Genomic DNA, 25,762 nt, shown 5'->3' on the forward strand with positions numbered 1-25,762 from the left:
GACTTCCTCCTTTTTTTTCAGAAATAAATGAACCAGTGTAAAACATTCACCAGCATCATTAGGATGAATGGCAGACTATACATTATTAACTCTGTTTAACATAACTAAGAAAACAGCAGAATGAACTAAACTGCAGGAGGAGTCAGCACAGGGGACGATAATGTAAAAATAACATTTATGCTGTGTCAGCAGGTAGTCTGCAAATACAGGAATGGGGACGACCAGCTGGCTTGGGGGCTTACTAATGGCATGATGGAGCCTTTCATTTCTAGGGCAGCAGTCCAAACCATATTCACATTAGCAGAATGTGGTCCTCCAGGCACCGGCTTTCTTCCTTGGGCTGGGAGAGAGCAGACTTGGAAGCAGCTTAATGATATTGCACCAAAATGACAGCGTGTCACACTGGAGAAAGCTCAGGACAGCAGGAACTCCCTCCACACACAAGCCCATAATCACCTGCCGGCAAAAGATTAAGCGAATAGATGCCTGCAGCATCAGGGGAGCACGGAGAGGAAGAGTTCACTCAGTGGGACTCGTCCTCAGTTAAGCTAGGAGCATATGAGGCAGCTTCACAGTGAAACCCACGATGTTCTTCATGTTCTTAAAATCAATCACACAAGTCCTTGCGTCAGTCAGGCTGCTCGCCCAAGCGGCCAGGATCAGGCAGAGCTGCCGAGCGAGAGGGTTCATGAAGTGAGCTCTCCATGGATTAATGCTGTAAAACTGTACGTACCTTCCAGTGACAGCTGGGAAAGTGGTTTGCAGCACTATCCAAAGCACCGCAGAGCCATACTCCCACTGTTTTTAAGGTTCCTCTAGACCATCTGCTTTCACACCTAAAGGACTCAGCAACTGCTAGGGGCAGCCCCCAAAACTCAAGGCCAGCTGCTCCTATCCGCACCCTTCATCCTCGCTCCCCTTCTAAAATGGGGCAAGTCTCGTCACTACCTGGCAAGTGCTAACGAGTGGTGAAAAGCTGCTAGTAAAGAAAGTACCTTTGCCTTTCAAATCACTCGAGCTGCCGTGTTGGGCAAGGTGCCGTGGGACTGCAGCTGCCCACCAGCCAAGGGCTGCTCCCAGGAGGATACACAGGTCCCACTTGCCTGTCCCCCAGAACACGCAGGTGTTCTGAAATGGTTCACGGCAGATCACTTACCTTAGGAAACTGCTACCAGCCTCCCCCCTTGCTGCCTGGCATTTTCTCCTCATCCCTCCTCTCCTCTGCCAGTGGTTATTTCCATGGCATTTTTGATTGTCCCCATGAGACACTTGCTGAACCTCTCTCCAGAGCTCCAATATCCTCCAAAAGACAACTCTGAAGGCTCCCAGAAGTCACACATCTGCGTGATCTTCCACACACATACACGCCAGCCTGGAGCTTACCCTCCCCAGTACAGAAAGCAGCTTGAACGATTAAAAGACCCACAACTTCGGGAAAAGTCCACAGCCTTAAATGTGTGCTGTCCCACCATGAGGACCACACAAACCATGCAATGGGAAAAGAAGGGGGTTAGACAGGAGTGCTTAAAGATACCACATCCTTTACATCAACAGGTTGATTTCTTCCCTTTTACCAGTGTGGGTCCTGCTCTTTAAGACACAGTTTTACTCCAGGAGGGTTCCCAGCTAGAGGCAGAGTCTGAGGGAACAGCTGGCAGACCTACCTGCAGTCTGAGCTTTGCAACCCCCTGGTCTAGAAGCAGCTCCAGCCTCTTATCCTCTCCTGGAGAGCACACACTGCCAGCTGCCCAGCCTCACAGCATCCCACCTGGCATGTCACTAACTCCAGATACCTTGAAGAGGAAAGCTTTTGGGGTTTGGGAAGGGCAGAACAGAGTTGAAAGAAAAGCTTCTGTCCAAAAGGGATGGATGGATGGATTCTCTGGGCCACGGTGTGATACAAATTCATATGACAGATATTCCCACCAAAGATGAAAGAGCTGGCCCCAATTTACAATCTGCTGCTAAGTTGCTTCGGGGTGCTTCTCAACAGCCTGCACAAGCCATTAAACCCAACTACATGACACAGGCGAATACAGGTATCCATATTTGTGTTACTTCTGGAGAGTCAGATATTCCCCGGGAGCATTTTTACCCACCCACAAACACGAGGCCAAATTTTCCGCCACGTCTCAAAGATGCTCATTTCCATCCACTCAATCCCAGCATCCCACACTGGCTGGAGCTCAGTCACCGATACGGGGAGGGGGGGTGGGGTCTCAGGCCAGCAGCTCTCCCAGATCCACCCCAGACCGTCAGGCTCTACAGAGGGAAGAGGGGCTGCATGCCATTGGATGAAGGAGGTTCAGCATCACTCCTCCTGCAGCTCCGCTGCACCCAAAATGCAGGCAACTGGAGGCAGCTCCTGCGCTGCCTGGATGTGGCCATCATGTGGAGGCTTCCCATGGGCTTATCCCTTGGGAATGGCAAGGAATCTTCACGGCACAATGTGGGAGCCAGCAAGGCCCCTGCTCCCCCCCCTGTTGTCTGCCTTCCCAACCAGGAGGTTTTAGCATGTTTCAGGGGCGCTGGAAAGCCTCTCTTGACCCTTAGGAAGGGGTAAAAGGGGTGGTCAGCACTGCTACCCCCACTGGAAAGGGGGAACAGGAGCAAGGAGGGATGAAACAATCTGCCCGAGGTACGTCTGCACGCTGAAGTGGGGAGCAGCACCACATGCCAGCATCTTTCCTCACAAAGCCATCACCTCTCCCTAGCACCCACCCAGGTTTAAAGCAGAAAGGCAGCACAGGCGCAAACACAGAATACTACAATAAAGGAAAACTTTATGCTGAGGCCAAAGAAACACCAGAAACCTGCTCTACCCCAACTGACCATCAATTTGAAGCTAAAGAACTGAAAGCAGCACTAAGGAAGGCTTCTCAGCTCAAGGAGCAGCTAATGACCTCGCTGGTGTACACCTGCAGTCGGGCAGGGAGCCCCAGGATCTCACCTATAAAACCATTTCAACGATCATCCTGTTCCATTTTCCCCAGGAGAACAGAAGAAAGGCCTGTAAGATGGTCATGCTTTCTACTCCATCCAGGTTCTTCACACACCAGTTATGGAAAAGGGTACGGACCGCCCTCCCACTGCCACAGCTCCTGGCTGGAAGGGAAATGCTGTCACCAGTGTGTTACAGAAAGGGAAATGAGGCACGCAGCAATTGCAAATAACTCGCCCAAGGTCACAGGAAGCTTATAGAAAGCAAGTAATTGAACCCAGGACTTGTAAGTCCCCAGTCTAGTTATTTAACAGAGATCATCCTTTTAATGGGTCACCTTTAGTCAGAAACCCTCCCAGTTTGCAGACAAAAGCGCTGCCAGGAGATTATGCTGAAATACACTGGCACAGAGAATTATTACGAGTTTCCCTTCCAGCCCAACAAGCTCAAAGGGTTGTTTTGGAAGTAAAATAAATTAAAACTTGCAGCACATTCAGTGTGCTGGAACAGACAACTCCCTAAGCACTGCAGACAGCTGAACCACCAAAGCGCTTATAAGGCTGCAGATCAAGCTGGGAGATAAGAAGGTGTTTTACCTCCGCATTAATCGCTTTGTTTTGAAGGGTGGCCTCCAGTGAGAGCTTACCAGTTCCCCAGTTTCACCTTGGATTTGCATCTTCATTCATAAATACTTATGGATGAAACAGAATATTGCAGCCTTAGCACTGAGCCAAACATCAAAAAGCCTTTTTCCCTTCACCCGAGGCCTCTCCTTGAACCTGGCACGCAATCAGTTTGTGTTGCTGCAAAAACAACCAAATGGACTTTATCCGCGCTTTCATGGGCCACGGACACAGCTCTATTCCGTCCTAAAGGAATCTGCGTACAGCGTCTCTCAGCATACCCCAGTCCATCTACAGAAACTAGAAATGGCCTTCGCTGGAGCCTTCTATACCCTCAGCGCAGCCCTACCAGGCAGGGCTGGTTGAAGGCATCTCAGCAGCATCCAGGCTGGCTGCTCCTGCAAGTCTGCGGGGTGGGGACAGCCACTGTTGGAGCCCCAGCAGTGCCACCTCCCCACATACCCCGGTGCCTTCCTGGGGGACAGCTCATCTTGCTCACAGAGCCACGAGGAACAGCAGAGCCCAGGCTGCAGCATCACTCTGTGCCCCAAACCCCTCTGACCTCCAGCATGGGAGAAGCCCATGCACATGGAAACAGGAACTGCAAAACAAATCCTTCCAGCAGACAGATGCAATTTTTAATACAACAGACAATCAAACCATGTCCGTGGGTATCTACAGTGCTCAGATAATTTTCAGCTGATGACAAATAGTGAAAGTGTTGGGCAATAGGTTTGGAAAGGGCCACGCAGGATGGAATTTGCCTTTCAAGCAATACAATGCAGCCTGCACAGGGGGGAGTCAAAACAGTTAGTGCAGGTCTAGCCAAGAAGTTTATGCAGCATTTAAGCATCCAGTGGCCACATCTTTCTGGGTACAAGCAATTTAATTTGTCACACTGATACTGTATACATGTCCCCAGCAGACAGGTCAATAAGAGATAAGAGTAGGGAGGGAGGGATGAGGGGGGTTGCCTCAGGACAACTGTGTCTGAGCTGCAAGTGGGGAAAACTTTAGTTACACATCCTGACTGGGGAGATATGAAAATGAAAACAGAGGTAGATCCCTTTGGTCAGTTCTCAAAACAGCTTCACAGCTCCATGCTCAGGGCTACGGCCACCTGCCTGGGGAACGATGAGCCCTCTTCAGTGCTAACCCCCAACCATCACCTTCCTGGGGAGCACCAAACTCCATCAGCTCAACGGGAAGAGAGAAGAAAAAGAACAGAAAGAGAGAACTTCACCTCCACTAAGACTCTGTTACAGAAAAAAACCCAGCACTACCAAGTTACATGGATAAAGGACGATTCTGCTTTGCAAAGCCTTCAGGTGGGGAATTCTTTACTTTGTGCTCTGCTGCAGATTTGCAGGTGAACATTTGCTCTCAGTAAAAATTTGTCTCTCGGGGTGGGGAAATTGAATCTATCTTTCCCCCATCTCTTTACTGGCAGAGCAGAGGCAGCTGTTGGTGGAATAGCTGATGACAGCCACAGGAGCACGATAACCATGCCCTAGCCCATTTCACTTTCAAGTTACCCACCAGAAGACCTTGCTGTCACTCTGCAACACGTGACCCTAAACCCCAGTGAGGAGCACGTTCAATGCTGGAGCTGGAACTGGGGATTTCATGCAGAGCACCCAGTTTTATGAAAGCACCCTATGCGTTTCACACCATGGGTTCCGTCTTCATTAATGCCATGCCATCTGACCAGGATGAACCCCTCAGCCCCCTGCAAGAACCAGTTCAGCAGAAGCACCTCCAGTCAGTTATTAGCAACAAGATCAAACTAGCAACCATGGGCCTCCAGATCCTTGGACCCTAAACACACAGCTGAAGAGGCATGATATCAAAAATTTGCTTAGCTTTGAAATCCTACTCCTGCTTATTTATGTTTCAGGAGTACCCAGAGACCTCAGCCAAGCCCACATCTGCTCTACAAAGCTTGGCCTGGAAGTGCATTTGCACATGTACTGGCCACCTCCACGCAGAGCTCCCACCCTGTGGCCAGTCACAAGCAGCTCATCGTTTAGTTTACAGTAGAAACAAATAACAACCAGGTGTTGAGGAGAGGAGGTGCAGCAGTGGGGCGGGCAGGCTATAGTGCTGGGAGCCAAGCCACCAACCGGACATCACAGACACTGGTGTCCGTGGGGTTTTTCTAGTGCTCCCATAGTTGAGCCAAGCTCTGCCTCCCAGCAGCCAAAACGCCCTGGTGAAAATGCTGTGCACAGAGCAGAACCGTACTCTGCAAACCCCTGCAAGGATGCAGACAAGGTTGTTAACCTAAACAGACAGGTTTGAGATTGATTCGTAGGAAGGATGAGATCAAGAGGTAAAAATAATGTTTCCAACACACCAGTGACATACTGAGACCTGAAGCCAACAGACTATTTACAGGCCAAGAGCACTCCTCGCTGCTCTTACCTTCGTCTGCAAGGTCTGAACCGACGGCTGCTTTGGAGGAGCCTGTTTGAAGGCAACAGGCAGCCCAGGGAACAGCCAAGCCTGAGAACTGGGATTTGCAGGAGAAGTTAAATAATTGAAGGGACAACTCAGCACAGCTCACTAGATTATGCTTCACAATCCAACTGCCAAAAGTTGGAAACTCAAAACATTTCCTCCTTGAACACATTAAATACCCATTTTCCTATTTCAAAGTCTTCTACTTGCTTCAGCATCCAGATATGCACTTCCCAAATGCACTGCTAGGAATAGGGTGTTGTAAACAAAGTTTTACAAAAAAGGAACGTTAGCACACAACATATTTTTCCCATTACTCCAATAGGTCCTGCAAGCTCTGCAAGCTTGGTAAAGAAAAAGTCTATTTAAAAATCTAGGGTGGGGAAGAATTAGCTCACCAAAACCATAAACAGATTTGCTTTGCACTTTCAGTCCAAGAGAAAAACAAGACAGGCTATGTGCATATTGATGCACACAATAGCACAATCATTTTAAAAACAAATTAATTGGGAGGGAGAGGACACCAGAGAAGGGTGGGGGGAATGGAGGAGTGGAGAGAAAGGGGCCAAGTCCTAGAGCAGAGATCCTGAGTTTGGTTCTTAAAGCTCCCTAAGAAGATATCGGAACCCCCCCGTGTGCCAGCGCAGGACTGCGAGCACACAGGCAGGATGACACATGGTGCTACAATGCCACAGTCTGTCTCTGGGTGCAAGCCCTTCAGTAATAAACGACATTATTTTCTGCAGATGTAACACAAAGGAATCCTCCCCACTTACCCAGTGACCTTCCACACAAAGCATCCAAACGCGTTATTACTATCTTTCAGTGGCAAATACCAAGGGATATAAAATTTAATTCCCTTCCCCCTACTCTCCCTCCCAAGAGACCCTGACCTTGTTTACCAAGGCAGAGTGAAGCTACAAAAGCTTTAACCTCTTCCTCCTGCTTAATTCTCCATCTATAATGGTAAGACAACCCCAAGAGCAACAGTTTTCACTGCATTTGCAAGATTACTGCCATAAGGAATTTGAGGACCCACCTAGTATGCAATTAACTGAGGCAACTTCAAGGAGGACAGCTCTCAGGAGGCTGAGGGTGCACGTGGATCCCAGCACATCACGTGCTACAGCAGGGTCCATTAGTTTATTCCTACCAGTTTAACAGGCTGGATTTAGCCTGCAGAGCTGGAAGCGTGTCAGGAAAGCTGCAGTAAACAGCATCAGTCCAGTTGTGGTAGTCCTGATGCGGATTATTTAATAAAGTCTAGAAACAAGCAGTCTCCAGGCATGGCACAAGCTGGGTAGAAATCACTCTAGGGTTTGAAAATCCCCATTTCCACAGGGACACTGTCATTTGTCACACAGCTGTGAATTGGGTGAATGAATTCCCCACCAGCCTGCACACTAATGCTCAACTAAAAAACCTCATTTCTTACAAATGAGATGGCTTTGCTCTGGTATGAGACCCAATTTCTCCTTCAAAATTCTGGAACAGTGTAATGGAAAACCAGAGTGTTATTTCCAAGCACACTTCTTCTATTGGCTGAAGCCAAGGAGAAAATGCATCGCTCCCCTGACCCCTCATCCACACCATGAGACAGATAAATATTTATTAAGTTATATGGTTTCCTAGAGGTGGGGAAAAAAAAACCAACATCAGTGGTCTAGCACAGAGGAGCACCAGCCAGGAAAAAGAGTACAAATGCACAGGACATCTGAACTCTGTCCCGTCCAAGGTGTGACATTCAGAGGCAAAAGATCTGCTCCCTTCTTAGGGACAGCTGGGAGCATAACCCAAGACCTGTACTGACCACGGAGCAAAGCAGGGCTCAAAGGTTAATGGAGCAAACCATTGCAGGATCGCTTATTTCAGCCAGCAGGCTAGAACAGCCTTCATAGGAGAATCCTGCAATACACTGAAATAGGGCACATTTCCCTGCCCAGGCTACCCGAGACAGAAAGGTGCACGGTCCATATCACACATGGAGCCCGACGTGGCAGTGGCGACTTACCTGCACAGGGGACCACGTCCTCAGCCTCTCCTTCTCCAGTTCTTCCTCCGCGCTTGCGTGCATCTTTAAAGTGCCTGCAGTCGCTTCAGCTGTGCCGGGATTCAGGGCTGGAAGAGAAGACGTTACACCAAAAATTACTGCTGTACCTCCAAAGGAGAAGGCAATCCTTGGTTAGTAAAGACTAAAAGTATACATAAAATACTGATCACTTGAAGGTGTCTCCCAGCTGTCCACCCCACCGTGCTCCCACAGCACATCCTCACTGAAGCACCCCAAAACACACGTCAGATTATTTTTTTTCCACTCAATTAGCAAAAATATCATGTATCGGAAGTTAACCAAGTTCACAGAGTTAATCACCAAGCACTCAGCTGTGCTGCTCTCATAAATCTACCAGCAGAAGTAAAAAACTCCCAGCCTGCGGCATGCTGGAAACCAGGGACGCTGCTCCCCGGCTCTCGGCCACTGCTCATGGGCTCGGTTTGTTAACGGGACTGGAGATCTCAGCTGGCCAAGAACATATTTAGAGAAGCAATCACAGCACCCTGACCGACACTGCCACAGCCTGCAGCTATATATAACCTGCCGCTTTGCTTGTAGCTGTGGGCTTCCTCTCTCCCCTTTATTTTCCTCTGCTGCCGTGCAGTCCCCATTCCCTCATCCCCGGAGAAGCAGCAGAGCCACCCTGATGTATTTCATAATTTCTAAACTTAACCATCTAAAGGGATAACCAGCCAAGTGGATTTCTGGGATTAAGTTCAGACAGGGGGAGAAAACAGCATACTGAAAAACAGAGAGTCACCCTGGAAAAAGGTGAGCCAGAGCTCATAAGGATGAAAAACAGGAAAATTATGTTGTGATTCCTGAGTAAAGGAAAATTTACGCTTGTTTTCTGCTCCTGCCCAAGCATGGCCAGTGATAGGGTCTCCTCCCCCAGCAACACATCCCAAGCGCCTCTGTGCGTCAGCCAGCGTGCGTGCTCCTGTCCCCTGAAGTCCCCTGCCAAAGCCCTGCTGATCTGCTGCTCAGGTTGGATCCTGCTGACCATACACTTCGCACGCAACCGGTGAGTTCCTTTAATTAAAATAAATACGTAAATTAATGGCATGGAGTGATTTCACCAGACAACTAGCACAGATGCATTACAGCTCGGGACGGTGCCCCCCGACCCCATCCAAACTCCTGCAGACAAGAAGCTTCCACTCTGGCTGTAACCACACAAACCGAACCCCAACAGGAGTGGATTTTTTTAAAAAAAAAAAAAACAACTCAGGTGTCCCAATGCTCCCTGCTACAGAGCCGCCCTTGGACAAAGCTTCCCCCAGACCTGCAGTGCTGCTTGCTGTGTGTTATTTGCTGTACATTATTTTCCCAATTTAATTCACAGAAAATGCAAAGTGAGCACAAAACTGGGGGAAAATTCAGCCCCAAGGCTGGTAAATCACAAGAGTTCAGAGAACAAGAAAAAGATGCTTTAAATTCCTGCTAGATGCCACAGCTTTTTATTTTTCTTTGCTTTTCTTCCCCCCTTCCCAACCCTAAAATGAAGAGGCTTATTCTGAACCAACTGGGTTTCAACATGCTTGGAAACATCCCAGTGTTGAACACTGGGACCTTGACATAACAGGTGACAACCTTTTCTATGCCAGAAAATGTTTAACATCTAATAAGAAACAAATATTAGACTGCTGATGGAGTGGGGTTTTATTCCAGAAATTTGTGTAAATGTCCTGTAATGACTTGCACAACACTACCATCTCCCAAACGAAGTGATAACAGCATGGCCCTGGCTGCTTATCTGCCATTTCTCCTTCAATAACACCACTGTCTCTCTCCCTTTATTATACAAGCTCTCTGCTACAGTAGGTTTAATATCATTCACACACTCCTTCAGGGATCCAACATATGCCTAACTTTAACAGACAAGATTTCGTGACTCTTGGAGTACCTAAATTAAGGAGAGCGACCTTGACCACAGCAGTCTGAGCAGCCTCGCGCTCCCTGAAATTAAAGGTGGTTTAAATAGAAACTTAAGCTGGAGGCAGAGAAAAATCTGAGTTTCCCAAAACCTTCGTCTGAAATACAGAGCAAAACCCCTGCAACCTGGCACTGTGCACCACTATTACCTTGACAGCTCCTCCTTGAATGCCTGAAGTTGCTGCTTCAAGTACAATAATATAGGAGAGAGCTGGAGCAGGGGGGCAGGGGTTGGGCTTTCCTCCAAGCAGCACACGCAAACAGTTCAACTGCTTATCACGGAAACTGGAACAGCAACAAGGACGACCAAGGCATGCTTTTTCCCCCACTAACTTCTTTCAGATATTAAAATCCCAGCATTGGGTCCTTCTACCTCAGAGATTTCCACTGTCTGCCAGAGCCACTGATGGTCATTACCACCCCACTGCCATCCTTTCCAAGTCTTGGGGCTTCCTTGGGCTTGACTGAGTGGCTCAAAACCTGCAAACAGCTCAAGGACGAAGAATATATCCCCCAAATACAGTCTCGACACAGAGAATAAGTCATCCTCATATACCTGGGGGTTTAAAATCGTAATGCGTGGACCAGCTGGGACAGCAGGCTTGTGCAAAGGGAGGGAGGAACATCTGCATCCCAGCAGCATCCCTGTGCAGGGACCCACTGAGGGTCTATACGCTTAAAAGTCAAAACCACTACAAAGTGTCAAGAATAGAGACTATTCTGTTTCTCCTTTCACCTGGCAACCCCATCCCAGATTTATTTATTTTTTTAACAGTTGTTAGCTCTCTTCTCCCTCTCTTTTGTTTGTTTCTTTTGGGTTTTTGTTTGCTTTTTTTTTTTGAAGTGGCTGGAAAGGGAACAAGGCTGCCCCAGAACAAAGCCTCCTTGCAGAGCAAAGGCTGCTTCAGTCTGACACTCACACAAGCAGACAAGGCAACCCCAAGCTCAGCTCTCAGCACTCTGCCCCGCTGCAGGTCGGGCTGAGGAAAAGCAAAACAACGCAGAAGATGATGAAAACAATTCCCTGGTCCCCAAAGGGGGATGCTTCGGGGGATGCTTCGTCTTTTCTTGCTGGTCCCAGGACTGGGAAGTAGCTCAGCCATGCAGGCACTCTGCAAGACCCCAGCTTTGGCAGAGATGGGCACCTTCCTGCAGTGCCTGTGTGGCCCCTCCTGTGGTCCATGGGACCTTCTGCCCCCAAGACCAAGAACACGGTAAGGTTTCCTCACCGTGCCGCTCCATGTCCCATCACCCACAATAAAACAAGTCTTTCTGTTGCCTTCAGTGAGCATCGCAGACCAGTTTCCAATGATTATGATTTAGCAGCTCTCATTAATGGACGGTCTTGAAATGGATTGTTTTATCTAGCAAGGAGCAGAAAGCTCATTTATACCTTGAGATCTGAGTTGATTTGTGTGGATCTAACAAAAGAGGTGATGTGCAGTGACGCACAGCTGTGGCCAAGGAAGAACCAACTCTTACTTGGCTTGAGATTTTGCACCTTGTTTGCAAATCCATAGCACAGACCTGCTCCCTGCTTGACTATGAAATGGTTGTTCCCTATAGGGAAAAAAGGGACGTTGGCATCACGCTGGTGTCTTTGATAAGGCTCTTGGAGGAAAAAGGATGCAGAGGATGCTGCAGAACACAGTCCTGACCTGCAAAGGATGCGTGGGGAGGAAACACTTCTCAGCCACGTGGGACCTCATGAGACGGCCCAGCAGAGACTGTCCAGCCCTGCGAGCTCTGCTGCGTGCGGGATGCCGATTTAAAAAGGTTCTCCTTCCCAAGGTACAATTAAAGGACTGACAAGTTACCATTCAGGATCTCTAAAGTGGCCGTTTCTATTTCTCCAGTATTTACACAGAGCGGGGAACTTGTCTTTACTGATATTTCTTCGAAGAGAAACAGCTACACTAAAGGCAACATCACTCACACCCCTTCTGTCTCCTCCAACTCAAGTGAACCAGTGTCCTGGAAAGGCTGTATCATTGAGAGACAAAAGTCATACAATTTAGCGTCCATAACATCCAATTTTAGAATCAAAGAGCATAAAATATTTCTAGCCAACATCTGCTTTTGTAGAGAGGCATGCAAACTTATATTATCTTTAGTCACTTCAATCTTTTTAAGTGCCTGAAAATTTAAGCCCCAGAACATCATTTGTCATCTCTTGCTTATTTTAGACTGAGAACAACCCTTCCTAACCTCACCACTCCATGCCAGTGCTGTAGGAAGAGAGGACAGGAAAGCATCAAGACAACTCCCACTTGCAGGAGAATAAACTGCACCTGCACCGTGCAAGAATGAGCATCAAGAAATATTAGAAAGATATTTCCAAGCCTTTTTCATCTTCCAACAACTGATGCTCCACAAGCTCTTCAGACCATCAAATCCAGTTGTTACTTTTAGGAAAGTATTGCCCAATATTTAATCTGAACTTTTTTTTTTCTCCACAGTTTTCGGACTGTGACCTCTTGCCCTACCTGTGAATGCAGAAAGCAAACACCACCTTCCCTTTTAGGCACCTGAAGATTTCCTCCCTCAATCCCAAAGAACTCGGCCTTACTCAGGCCAGGGTTTCTGGACCTCCTCCTGCCAGAACCAGGAGAGGACACCTTCCCCCAGCCTTCTGCACCACACACCTCTCCACTGCGGCATGTTTATTTTCAGGAGAGATAAAAGGAGAGATGACTTTTACGCCTAATCGCCAACAATTTACAAGCAGATAGACACATGGTCTAATTCACACCTACCTTCATCATCTTTTCCATCACAAAGAGAAGGAATTATGGAATATTCTTGTTAAGATAAAAATTCCTATTGCAGATTTTTAAAAATTTTAAATCCTATCCAGGCTGGATTTAAAAAAAAAACAAAAAACCAAGAGGTATGTACAGCATTGAGCATTAAAGCTCAGCAAATGATGGTCAACTTCTTGCTCCAAGAAAAGGAAACACAGAGCAGACTCCCACACATTTTCATTTCACTGCCCACAAGGATGCTTTGAGGACCACAGGGATACAAATATCTAAATTTTACTATCTATTATTTGAGAGCAGAAATCATCACTTTGTTACATGTTTTATACAAGGCTTAACAGGGCTCTGATCATCTGTGATTATCCAGTTTGGCTGAAATAGAATAGCACTGGTTTCCCTTTCATCCAAAAATCTCGAGCCTACAGCATCCTGCAGGACGTGGGAAGCTGCAGCTCCGTTCCAGCACTGCCTGGAGGGTTTTGCATCGTTAGCTCCAGCTCCTGCTGTGAGCTGGGATATTCTGGGATGGGGGGGCTCTGCCAGTCCCCTGGGATCTGCCTTCCATGCTCAATAACATATCTAAACAGTCAATACACTCAATAATGTATCTGAACAGTGCCTCTGCCCTCATCTCCAGCCTCTTTTACAACCAGCTGCAGTTACTGGTCCCACTCACAGTTTGTGGGACCGAGGGGACAACAAAAGCAAAAATAAGTTTTTTCCAAAAATAAAATTTCCTTTGGCAAAGAAGTCCCCCTGGGCACACTGCAGCAGGCAGCACTGCCATTAACCCAGGTATAAAAAAGCCTGGGAGCCAGCAGTGGCTACACTATTATAATACAAATTATTAATAGGAGGGACCTCACTGCCCTCAGCTTCCACATGCAGCTCGGCTAAAGCCAAAGGAACCTTTTATTTTTTTTCTGCATGGACCTTGCAGACTCCACAGTTAGCAAAGAAAAAACACATTGACAGTTTTTACACTGTCTACAATATCTTTTTAGGGTGATTTGTCATTTAAATTGTCAGCTTGAAATCTAATGATTTTAAAAAAATAATAAAATACTATGTATTACATTCACAGGCTGCAACCACTGCCAAATTCCTCTGTCAATTTTCAAGGGATTATATGCACATTTCTCTTTTAATGTTTTATTCTCTTGCTTCTGTACCAAAGAGATGGGGAAAAGAGTAAATGGCTACTTAAGAACAGTGTATGACAATCCAAACCAAAACTGAAAACAGAGCAAAGCACCATGCTCCTCCTCCTTGGAGAGGATGCTCACAGCAGGAGCATCCTTAGGTGTTGGCTGCAACACAGCAGCCAAAACACTTTCAGATGCCAGCGTAATTTTAAAGCAGGTGTTCCACAAAAAATCCTTTTTTTTTAAAGGAAAATCATTTTTAATTGCAAGGCAAATGTGTGGGAGGACAAGCTTCACATTTCTGTCGTTGAGAAATACCCGGCTCTTGCAGAGACCAGAAACTGCTCAACTCAACAGTGGACGCAAGGGAAGGTCTGTGGGACCCAGAGCAGATATAAGAGCTGAGCACACCCCAGCCCCCTCCCAGAGGCTATACATCCTCCTTTATCACTACATTTGCTGCTCAGAAATCCTACTGCCTTCTCTTCTCCCTAAACTTTCCTTCTTCCTGAGGCGGAACAGATGAATGGACCCATCTTTGGTCTTCCCAGCTTGCTCTTCCTACTACAAACAAGCCCTGTCTGAGCAAACTACCAGCCAGGTCCCGATCCCCGTTCCTGCAGGGACCTGGCCAGGGCTCAGCCTGGGGAGAGTTACACAAAACAAGGATTTTGGCATTTTTTAGTCAGAACCTAAATGTCTTTTTTTCCCCCAAAGAAAATGCCTGGAGCACAATAGTTCTTGTTCATACAAAGAGGACAAAATTGTCTAGAAATGGAAGCAAAACCTTATTCACCCAAATTAATGGGCAAATTTTACAACGTGAACACAAAAATGTTGGGCTTGAGGGGTTTTTTTGCCTGCAAGGCACTTTTTTTTTTTTTTTTTTGCAGGACAGTGTTCCTTTATAAAAGCATTCTTCTGAAGGCACTTCTCCCGTGAAGCTCCCCCCTCCAACAGCTACTGTTACAAATCTCTGATAAAAGATGTATTCAGCAGGGTTTGGCACACAGAGAGCACCCAAACTGGCATTGCCAAAGCCTCACAATTTTATCATAAGCTTCAACATATTTAAAGAGAGAAAAGATGCTCTTGCTGGGAGTATCAGCTAGGAGAGGGTTCAGCTCTTGGGGTCATGAGAACCTCAGATTTCGGGCGGGGGGAACAAAACAGTAAGTGTCTAGACACAATTCTGGAAAAACACTCTCAAGCAGGAGTGCAACGTGATCCAGACTTTCAAGAACTGATGTCCAAGCAGAAGGAACCTTTGCTGGATTATCACCTGATTTGGTCCAGCTTCAGGATTTTGCAGTGTCTCACTGGTGACTTCTGAATATTTCTGGGGGTAACAACACTGTGAACTTCAGCCCTGGAAGCATGATCAGAACCAACGTTTTTTGCAAAGGCAGGGGAGAGAGCGGCTGTCCCCAGCGCCGCTGCACTCGCAGCCAGTGCTCAACTACACGCATGGGAGCAGGGCCATGGAGCTCCTGCGGGGCTGGAAGCTTTGGAGCTCGGCTGAACACAGATGCTTTGCTTGCCTAGACAGGGTACGTGTCCATGATCTAGTCACTTAACCCTGGCAAAAAAAAACCAAACAGGAGGTCTTGCTCTGCTCTCCCTCACCCCCCATCTCCCTCTCCTTGCCCCTGCGGTCTCTCCCTATCCCTTAGTACGTCCAGACCTCTCCGAGAGCTTCTGAGCTAGCAGCAAGCTTTCTGCTGTTATCCCTCAGCGTCAGATCAGATCAGCTGTCTCACAAACCTCTAACATAAGCTTGTAAGGGAAATATAAATGGAAATAAACCCCCTCACTGATTCAGCAGCGCAGCAAGGCAGGTCCATCAAAGCCCAGGGGATGCACAGGTCCTGATGGAGGAGGACAAGCCCCGGTGATATGGATGGAGAGCTTTGCTGTTTCTGTGGAAGCGGGACTGAGCCCACAACAAGTGTGTGACATCTATAGGGTATCTTTACAAGGATGTATGCACACACACCCAGCAGCAAGCATAGCTCTTCTGTCTTGCTGCTCTTCTCATCTGTGCCAGAAGCAAAAACCGCAGCCAAACTGGACCCAGCATCCATGGCACAAGGGAAAAGAAACATCTCGGCAATGAATAGATTTCAGCTGGAATCTCCCAGGAGACAGTATTAAAATGAAGGGGGGAAGAAACAAATAAACAGAGGAGAAAAGAATCAACTTGCCAGTATCAGCCATGCCAACTTCTAAAACCATAAGTCAAGCCCCGAACACCACAACAGTGGCTTTCAGTTTGGGACACTGGGAAATAACCAGGCTAACGCGGGGTGGTAAGAAGAGGGCACCTCCCTACCCCTCTCTGCCCAAGAATTCCCATTCTCCAGCTTTTCTCAGTCACTGCGATGCTCCAGAGGTCTTTTTTTCTTTAAAAAGCCAAGATTTTCACTGAAGTCCCTGGTTCTGAGTGCTGGGCTTTGATCCAAGTGTCAGATGTCAGGAGATAGTGATGGGCTACAGGAGCTGGCCACCAGCCAAACCTTTTTCCAACCAGCTCAGCTGGAGTCTGGATTTGGGAATCCACACCAACGCATTTGGGAAGTATTTCCCAAAATGCAGAGTTTAACCCCAACATTGTATTATGCAGCAGCAAGCACAGCTCTGTATTCCTCTATAAATACATCACTAAACACCATGCTCACCGGGTCCAGCTCTAAAACCGGATCACCCATCAGTTGCAGAAAATATAAATATTCTCCCTGGTTTCCAGTGCAATATTCCCAAATTAATCCAGAGAACCTATGGAGTCGCTAAGCTATAATTAGAGGTTTATTATAAAAGGTGTTTGGGATGTCTGTCAGCACTGAAGGACACCCTGTATTTAAGGTACCCTTAACACACGTAGCAGCAGCCGGACATTTGGCTTTCACTAAAAAAAAAAAAAAAAAGCCAACTTGTTTACTCACCTCAAGTGACTTTACTTGGTCTCTGCTTTGCAAGAATGTTTTCAGCCTCTAACTTGATTAATGTCATTTTAAAAAGGCAAAAAGAAAAAGCCATCAGTGAGGTGCTTTAAAAGACGTATTATGAACTATGGATAAAAATGTGATACCAGCTAAATCTTGCTTTTCACCAAAAAAAAAAAAAATTTAATCGGGTGCAGGACGTGCACGTTCAGTCATTCGTTATTGTAGGATTGTTGACATTAGCTTTTATTTTTAGAAAAACATGAAGTGTGGAGGGGAAATGAAACAATGTGATACTTCTTCGAGACTGTCTCTAATATGAGGAAAATATGCAAAGAAAATACCGTAGCGATCTGCTTGCATACCTTCCCACAGAGTGCTGGGCTTGAATTTATAAAATAATAAATACCATTTCAAAGCACTTGGACTGGCCTGACTTTTTTTTTAAATAACATCTGACAACGTCACCATACCCTGAGCCTTTGGGAGGGAGAAGAGCAGAGAGCCACACACCAGGGATGCTCTCTGGGACCTGGTCTCCCTCCTGGCTGTCACACCATGGGGTGACCCTGGGCAGCCAAAAACAGGGGGCACATCAGATCACCAGCTTCATGCCACAGTGAACATTTCACATTGCAGGCACCTTCAGCTGCCCAAATCCTGCAAACACCTTCATAAAAAGATTGCTCCATCAAACGCACCGGGATTTCTCGCCTTTGCAGCACAGTGTGGTAGCTCATATGCAATACTTGTAGGGTCAGGGCTACAGCAGACCATCCTCTGCATTTCTAAAGTAGTTTTAGGCCTACAAGCACCGAGCTATACCACAACTTAGTAAATGTTGCTGAAATTAAGTCTAAACTAGAACGAAAAAGCATCTCTGAAGTGATGCTCTGGTTCAACACCTGGTAGCAGCAGCATCTGTGCTTTCCTGCTGGAAAAATAAGCCCTGAGGGCAAGGTGGCCATGGCTAGATGACCAAAGCTGCTCTAGGAGGGGAAAAACATCATTAGGAGATAAAATCATCTCTGCTAATAGTGAATGTGAATTCAGGTGCGTAATTACACCAGCTGCCAGGTACAGCTCTGCAGAGGTGACCTTTCCCGGTGCTGTCTGGACATGACACCATGGAGGCATCACGGCAGAGAGGGGATTTCTCCAACCACCCACCTTTGGGGCAGAACTGGCCCAAAAAAAGCAGTGGAGGAAGGCAGGGCAGAAAACATCCGCAGATCCCTGTGGTAAGAGGGTGCCCAGCTCTGGCATGCTCTGAAGTCACCCCTTCCCAAATGCTGACTTCCATCCATCCCTTCAAAGCACAACAAGAACCTATTTGGGAGCTGAATGGATGCTCGGTAAACACAGAAACAAATTTCACTATTAACAGCCTCCAGTGGGCTTATTTTTGCATCCTGAAGCAAAGCACCACTGCAAGGGAATATGTTCCTCTTCCACTAGACTATTTACTGTCACACACCTACAAAAAATTACAGATATTTGACTTACAATTTCTATTCTCCACCCCGCTACATCCCCCTCCCCCCAAGAAGCTCAATTTCAGTGGCTTTTCAGTTGCAAAATTAGCAATACAATACTTTGTATCTAAATTCAGTTTCAAGAACCTCCCTCATCTCTTTTTTATAATCACATGGAGAACAGCTACACTGCACATACCATTTTTTGCTACATTGAGCTTGAGGGAAATTTAAGACTTCCTCCCTGCCCTGCCTTCTTTTTAAATGGGAGATGTGATTATTGAAATTAATTCGGAAAATAGTCAGCATTCACCAATCAGCTCAGCAGTCTGGGTTTTCTTCATCTGCTGGTTACATGCTAATTATTGTACTGGTGGGATTATTTCCCATTCACATTTGGAATTTACAACACAGTAGGGAATTGATTAAATTACAAGAAAAATACAAAAAAAAAAAATGAAAGAAATCAATGACATTTTAAATGCAACATTTTTTTTTATTTTCTTCCAAGTCTCATGCCTACAAGGACCTGAAAAACTCAACCCTGGCAGCACAGACGCACGACGCAGCGTTTCTGAGCGTTAAGGGGCAGAGCAGCAACGTCTCAGGAGCAGACATTTTGGGAAGGCAATGCAACCCTTCCACGTACATCAATACCTCTGTTGTTCATCCCATCCTCCACTGCCTCACACTGACCGTACCCTCCTCCACTTGGCCCACATTTCTAATTAAGAAGGAAAACCTGCCCACAGGTGGGCAATAAGGCCCCATTCCCAAGCCCAGGGCTCCAGCCACACTGGAACGCCTGTGCTGCGGTGGGAGCTGGGGTCCGCCAGAGCAGGGAGCAGAGGTGGCGATGGCACATGCGTGCCATCCTGGCCCCTGTCCTGTCAGCAGCTCTGATGGACTTGGGTGGCTTTGTCCCCACCCCAGAAGAGTGTGAGGGACAGAGCAACAGCAATCCACAACGCCCGCTGGCAAGAACCACTTTCTCCAGCTATCAGGTCTACCAGCCAAGTGTAAGTCCCTGACGGAGACCGTCTTTCAGAGGTACCCAGCGCAAGAGATCCCTAATTTTGCTATGTGACTCTCAAATACTACTTATTTCACTTACTACTTATTTACTCACTTCACCTGGGCAAGCACATATGCCAGTACCATCAACAGCAGGGCTCTGAGCACACAAAGGACTTTGTGTTGGCCCTGCAGGGCTGTTTGTTTGGTGGTCACCCCTGAAAGCAAGGGCTCCTTCTCACCCCCCACCCTCTCAGCTCTCCAACTGGCCCATGAAAACTACAATTAAAAAAAAAAAAAAAACAAAAAAGAAAAAAAATAAAACCAACACCACCAAAACCTAACCTACGTGCCAGAGATCAAAGTAGGAGTGTCAAAGCCTTAAAGTTTCTTTAAACAGCCCAGTCTCCTGCTCCCCACCCACTGCTGGGCACCCACAAGCTGCTCTGAGGCCTCCTCGGAAGGTGACGAGAAAAGCAAATATCCTGCAATGCCGAAGGGAATCAACACCACCCCAGAAAACATGCAGGAATTCCCAGAGCAGAAAATACGATTGAAAAATCACATCTGAAGAACAGGCTTAACAAAGCAGCGGCACAGGCTGGCAGCGAGGCCAGGCAGGGTACCGGGGTTGCTCGTGCTGTGGTTTATTTTGCCACCATCACAGGTACCCCCAGAGACCCAGCTCAGCCCAAGCGATCCCCCGGGTGGGCAGGACAGGCAGCTGCCTTCAGCTTTCCCTGCCACAAGCAGGAGTTTTGGTGCAGGCAGGCACAGCCAGAGCTGCAGCCCCCCCCGGACAGGGAGGCTGGAGGAGCCCAGCTCCAGGCTGGATGCTGGGGAGCGCATCCCCCGAGAAGCAGGGTCCCTGTGGGGGGCATGTGGGCATCTGCCCGGGAAACCACCAACCTCCTAAGGGCTGGGGGGCGGCCGAGCCAGCACTCCTAAATTAAGGCAGAAGGGGATCAGGGGCTTGCTGCGATCCAGACAGGCAGCCTGGCAAGAAGAGGATGCTGGCAAAATTAGGAGAGCACGGAGCAGCAAATGGAGCTCGGCAAAGGGTTAGGTGCGGGTGGACACAGCAGTGACTATCCACAGGAGAGGGCTCTGCACAGTTAACCCCAGTATACTGGCTCCGAGGATGCCTCCTCCAAAGCACCTTCATTTCCAGTGCTTTTATAAGCACTACCATGATGGCCAGGGCCAAATTTCCAACCTCCAGAAACAGTGCCGGCACGTGGCAGAGCAAACATGGCTCAGCACTGCAAATCCTGGCTGGGCGAGCTGGGCGACACCACACCACTGAAACAAACACCAACAACAGAGGGGAAAAAGCTAAAAGCAAAGGACCTGCAAACCTGCCGTGGTTGCTACATCACCCTCCGTTTCCATCTTTCCTGCCTGCAAAGCAACATGAAAATGCCAGACACTGGAGCAGGGAGTGCAGGCTGCTATTTAAAATATTCGCTGCACTTCACGGTACACACATGACCGGAGGAGCGGAGCCTAACAGGTGGATTATGGTCTTAATGAAATATTCACATTCATCTGCTTGCTCCAAGGCCAGACCACAAGTCTGCTTCCCCTCTGCTAGCACGGGTGAGGGGGGCTGCGCCCAGATTTTTGGTTTTAAATTAGCTCTGCCTCTCTAAAGCAGACACTCCCCTTGTCTTAAATATTTCCGACATGGAAATGATTCCTAGCAAAGAAAGAAAGAAAGAGCAGGATACATTTCAGAAAAGGAATGTGTTTTTATATCCTGCTTAACAAACCAAAGCACAACACACAACAGGCTCACATAACCTCCTGCACACGATCCAGGATAACTTGTCACTCTCTAATGACCACCCTACAACTAGGAACGCATGTTAAGAGCCAATTAACCTTAATGCAAAGAGCAAATGCACCCGTCTTGCCAGGGCTGTGAAAAAACACACATCAAGAAGCCCCATTGGTGTCACATCCAACCCTTCAAGGTCTCCAAAGCCACCGAGCACTGCGCTCGAGGTGCTGCTTTAGAGGTGACCACCTCTACCAGGGTGACCAGAGCCAGAAGGCACAATGCAGGTGGCAAGAGAAAGCCCAGTGCATCAGCTGGCATCAGAGGCTGAAATGGTCCTTGTGCTATTGGTGTCCCAGGGCAGGACCTGGAACCACCAGGAAGGTCTCCAGCCATTGAAACCTGCCCTGAGCACAAGCACAGGAGTCAGCGATATGGTTGGATCCTTAACACACACCCCCAAGGCTTCAGTTCATTAAATATGCTACAAATCAGAAAGCATCCAAGACACCCTCATCTCGAGCATCCTCTTACACCAAGCATGCTCCAAGTACTCCAGTGTGCCATAGCAAAGACCCTTGTTACTCCTACACTGAGGAGATCTGGAGATGAAGAGCTACAGGATCAAGTATCCAGGACCTCAAGCCTAATTTTGGTCCTCTTAAATGAAAGTCTTTATTTTTACCATTTTAAATACAGACAAGAAGTTTCAATCCCTCTTTCAAGGCGGATACTGACCATTCTTATTTGGGGAAGACAGAAGAACAAGATCCATCAGACGGCAAGGCAAAGCTTTCGGCAGGAACCACGCTCTCCTTCTGTGGGACAACCCAACCGCTGGACTTACTTTCCAGAGGGACACCAGCAACACCATGGCTGGGGCTGCAGGACAGGATAGCGAACGACCAGTATGACCACTTTGTTAAGACTTGGTGTATTCTGGGAATTTCATTTTTAAATTGATTTAGGTTGTTTCGATCCCACTGCTGACCTGAACTCCTCAGGAGAACAAAAAAATATCTCCCCAGCTTTCTGATAAGCACCTGGATATAAAGAAAAAAGTGTCACAGCTTCTGATTTAGAGCATGAGCCCATAGGAGATGCACAAATTCCAGATGGAAAGAGAGACCGATTACATACAATTATTAATGTGCGTGTCTACGCCACTGGAAAAAAAACACAGAATATGCTTAAAAAGAAACAAAGCAGGGAAAAATAAAATGACTACCCAGTCAAGTATTTGTGCAGTACTGGCATGACACCTTAGGGAAATAAATATTTGCTTGACCTATTTCCAAAAGAGAAGTTTTTATAAGTTCCATGAAAACCTCTTTATTTATCGAAGCATGAGAGCAGAGCATGCGCAAGCATCCCGCACGCCAAGCTGGGCTCCAGGTGCAACGAGCTCCCTTCCCATCCTTCTCACGGAGCAAACTGATCTCCTTTACGCCAGTAGGACCAAAAAGTCAGCCTGAAAACAACATCAAGGCACCTATTTAGGAGAGGAAGAGTTGAAAGATACCAATGCACATAGCAGAGAGCCACCTCGCCTTGCTGGAAGCCCCTTTCAACTGATTCATCTGCCTCTTGCCTCAGTGATTTTTTAAGTGCACGCTATTCAAACCTGTCCCACCCAGGCTCTTTATTAAGGACATTCTGCCGGCCACATGCCAGGGCTCACTCCCCACCCTACTCCTGACGTGACCCTCTCGAGCATGTCTGCATTAAAAGAAAAAAAAAAACACAAAAGCTCTTCCCCTTCCCCTTGAGCCACCCAGCAGGCAGGGAAGCCCCATCACCCAGTCCGAATTTTCTGAGCATTACTGAGCAGGAGCGTTTGGGTGGAGCTATAATGGAAACTTTTGCAACCTTAACACCATGCTATTTTATTTCATTTTTTTTCCCCTGCCAAGTGCTAAAACACATGGGGGGCCTGGCTGGAGTGGCGAGGGCAGCACTCGCCTTCAGTAGGAGGACATGACAAAAGCCATCACTGCAACTGAACGTACAGTTTAGAAGGTTCATCCTCCAATTTTTCTATTTCTAAAAAAAGTTAAAAATAAATAGGAATAAGGAGCAGAGAGCACAAAGATAAAAAAGGAGTTCAGTTAAATGTCCCCTGATGACACATGTATGAAAAGGACCGGGCACCCTCACACAGTGTTGTTCTGAAAGGGGAGAGGGAGGAGAAACCACGAAGCCTTTGAAAGGCTCGAGCACACCCTCCACGCGGGGATGAGCCATGGCTGCGACTGCATCTGGTGACAACCCAACTGCTCCGGCTCCGCTCTTGTGCCATGTGTCATCACCAGCTCCTCTAACTCCACCGCAGTCCTCATCCGACCAGGGCTTCTCCAGTGACTTCACTTCACGCAAACTCACTTAGCTTTCATTTTAAGCATTGTTATTTAGAATATTTGTTCGGGGGGGGGGGGGGGGGGGGGGGGGGAAGAGAGGAAAAACAAACAAACAAAGGGGAGAAGTACAAGAGGGTTGTTTTTTTCTTTTTAATTAGAAACATCACCCCTCGCCTACTCAACAAAGCAGAAAACCCAGCACAGCTGCAAGAGGGAGAGATGCTGCAGACCTTCAGCACAAAGACCAGCAAGCAGGATCTTCTCCCAGTTAGCCTCCTTAGCAGGTCTAGGCTCCTTCCACCTGGAACAGGTGCCGAAGCTACAAACATAATCACCCTGGGCTCCTATTTCGCTCACGCAAAGAGAGAGGCACCTCAGAGTGATTCGGAATCTGCACGGGGCAAAACATCCTTAGGACAAGCAGGGTGGGGGCACCTGGACCTGGCGTGGGGCTCCGGCTCCTCCAAGCAAATCTCTCTATGGCAGGGAGGTGGCAGCTCCACGCAAGAACAAAGGTGACAGCAACTTACATTAACCATGAGCAAACCAAGGACCCCTCCACGGGATGAATCTCCCTCATGCTTTTTTACACACAAATCAGGTCGAAAAAGACAAAATAATAAAAATATTGCCACATTATCAGGAGATGGGAAGCAAAGGGCCCGTGGGCAGCGACATGCTAGCCCATGCAGGTTTGCTTGCACAAGCCGGGGGGGTTGAGCAGGACAGTGGTGTGGTGGGACATGTCTGCTCCCACCTTCTGCCTTTTGTTTGCACAGATTTCCACAGATCCTCAACTATTCATTTCTGCTCCCACCAGTTTTCTGGGGGAGCTAATGCCCTGTGTTCAGCTGGGAGCCGGCAGCCCCGTCCCCGCAGTGGGTAACAGGAGCGGGTCTTGCAGGGTTCCCCACTGCCCAGGACCCTGCCTCACATTCCAAAACAGCAAGGGACCTGTGTGACAGCCTCGCATGGAGCACCGGGTCCTCGTGCCCGGTAACCCGGAGGAGGCTCCCATGGGACCGAGCCACGGCCCTGCCCTGCAAACGATGCTGCCTCCGGACCCGTCCCACCGCACAGACAGGGAAAGGCTTGACAAGGGATGGACGCAGACCCGCGTCCCCCGGTTGGCCTTGTAAACCCAAGTTGTAGATACTGTCAGGAGCTAGGAGATGAGCTGCTTTTACATAGTAACACCATAGTAACCGAGGCGGATGATAAAGCTTGCATACACAAGAGCACCACATTTTTGGAGAGGAGGAAGAGGAGGTCTAAATAGAAGGAAAACCTTCCTGCAGAGCAAGGGGACACATTTGTATAAAGGAGAACCAGAAGCATACTGCAGTTTAAACCTCCCCCCCAGATGACAACAACCCAGATGGCTCTTACTACCAGCCCAGCTCACCTGCTCCAGACTTCCCCGCTCCAGGCTGTCAGCACTGCCTGCATCGGTCCTTGCATTTCCCTGATGAAAGCCAGCAGCCCCCACGGGGCTGGTTTTGCTTGGCTTTGCAACAAGGATTGTATTGATAGAGATGTGCTCCTGCGAGTGACTTTGGGGCTTCAAGTTACTACGGCTTTCTTACGGTAGCAAGAATTGCGGAGGCTGAGCCCTGTCAGGAAAACCTATGCTAAACCCCAACCCATCTATAATACAATTAACACAAGCTACAGATTAGGCTGTATCTGAAGCAAAATGCAATCCAACAGCCTCCTCTTTCCCACCCCCAAAGGTGGGTCAGGACTCCGAAACTGTGTGGGCATACGTGTGCTGCGAGTTGCTGGGATGAACTAAGAGGAAACAATAAACAGACTGCAACAGTCTGCTCCCTCTTCTCAGCTACGCATCCCGAGTTGTAAAACACATCAAGGTCACAGACCCAACCTAGTTAATAGAAGTTATCATTAAATTGCTGTTTTCTTCTACAGTAAATAAAATGCTTCTGATCTTCTGGGTGGGTTTGGTTTTGTTTTTCTCCTCATCTCTTCAAGAGAAATTAGTTCAGAAGTTTACTTCGTTTTTCTGGAACAGCTTATTCTGGCTTCCCACCTGTGGGGAACCGTTCCTCAGGATGCTGTGACCCTGGGCAGGGGGCTGCAGCCAGAGTAGGTGCTCCGGGAGAAGGGCAGCAAAACCCTCCCTGCTGCCGAGGGGGAGCCCACGGCCGGGCAGAGCCTTAGAGCAGAAGTGGGAAAACAGCTCAAAAAGCATTTCTACATGGGGGTTTTTCCCCCTCCTCGGTACGTCGGTGGGCCCAGGCAGACCCATCAGCTG

At 47.9% G+C, this 25,762-nt stretch overlaps 1 protein-coding gene across 2 annotated transcripts in view; it reads right to left on the reverse strand.

Annotated features, from left to right (window-relative positions):
* The window catches only part of ZHX3 (zinc fingers and homeoboxes 3), a 50,488-nt gene that overhangs the window by 23,521 nt on the left and 1,205 nt on the right, over window positions 1-25,762 (reverse strand). For both annotated transcript variants that reach the window (XM_056353641.1, XM_056353642.1), the window contains exon 2: window positions 8,036-8,142. The gene's annotated coding sequence lies outside the window, so the exon portion shown is untranslated. The remainder of the gene's footprint in view (window positions 1-8,035; window positions 8,143-25,762) is intronic.

The sequence above is a fragment of the Falco biarmicus genome, chromosome 10, assembly GCF_023638135.1.
Source record: "Falco biarmicus isolate bFalBia1 chromosome 10, bFalBia1.pri, whole genome shotgun sequence".
Classification (NCBI taxonomy): Eukaryota; Metazoa; Chordata; class Aves; order Falconiformes; family Falconidae; genus Falco; species Falco biarmicus.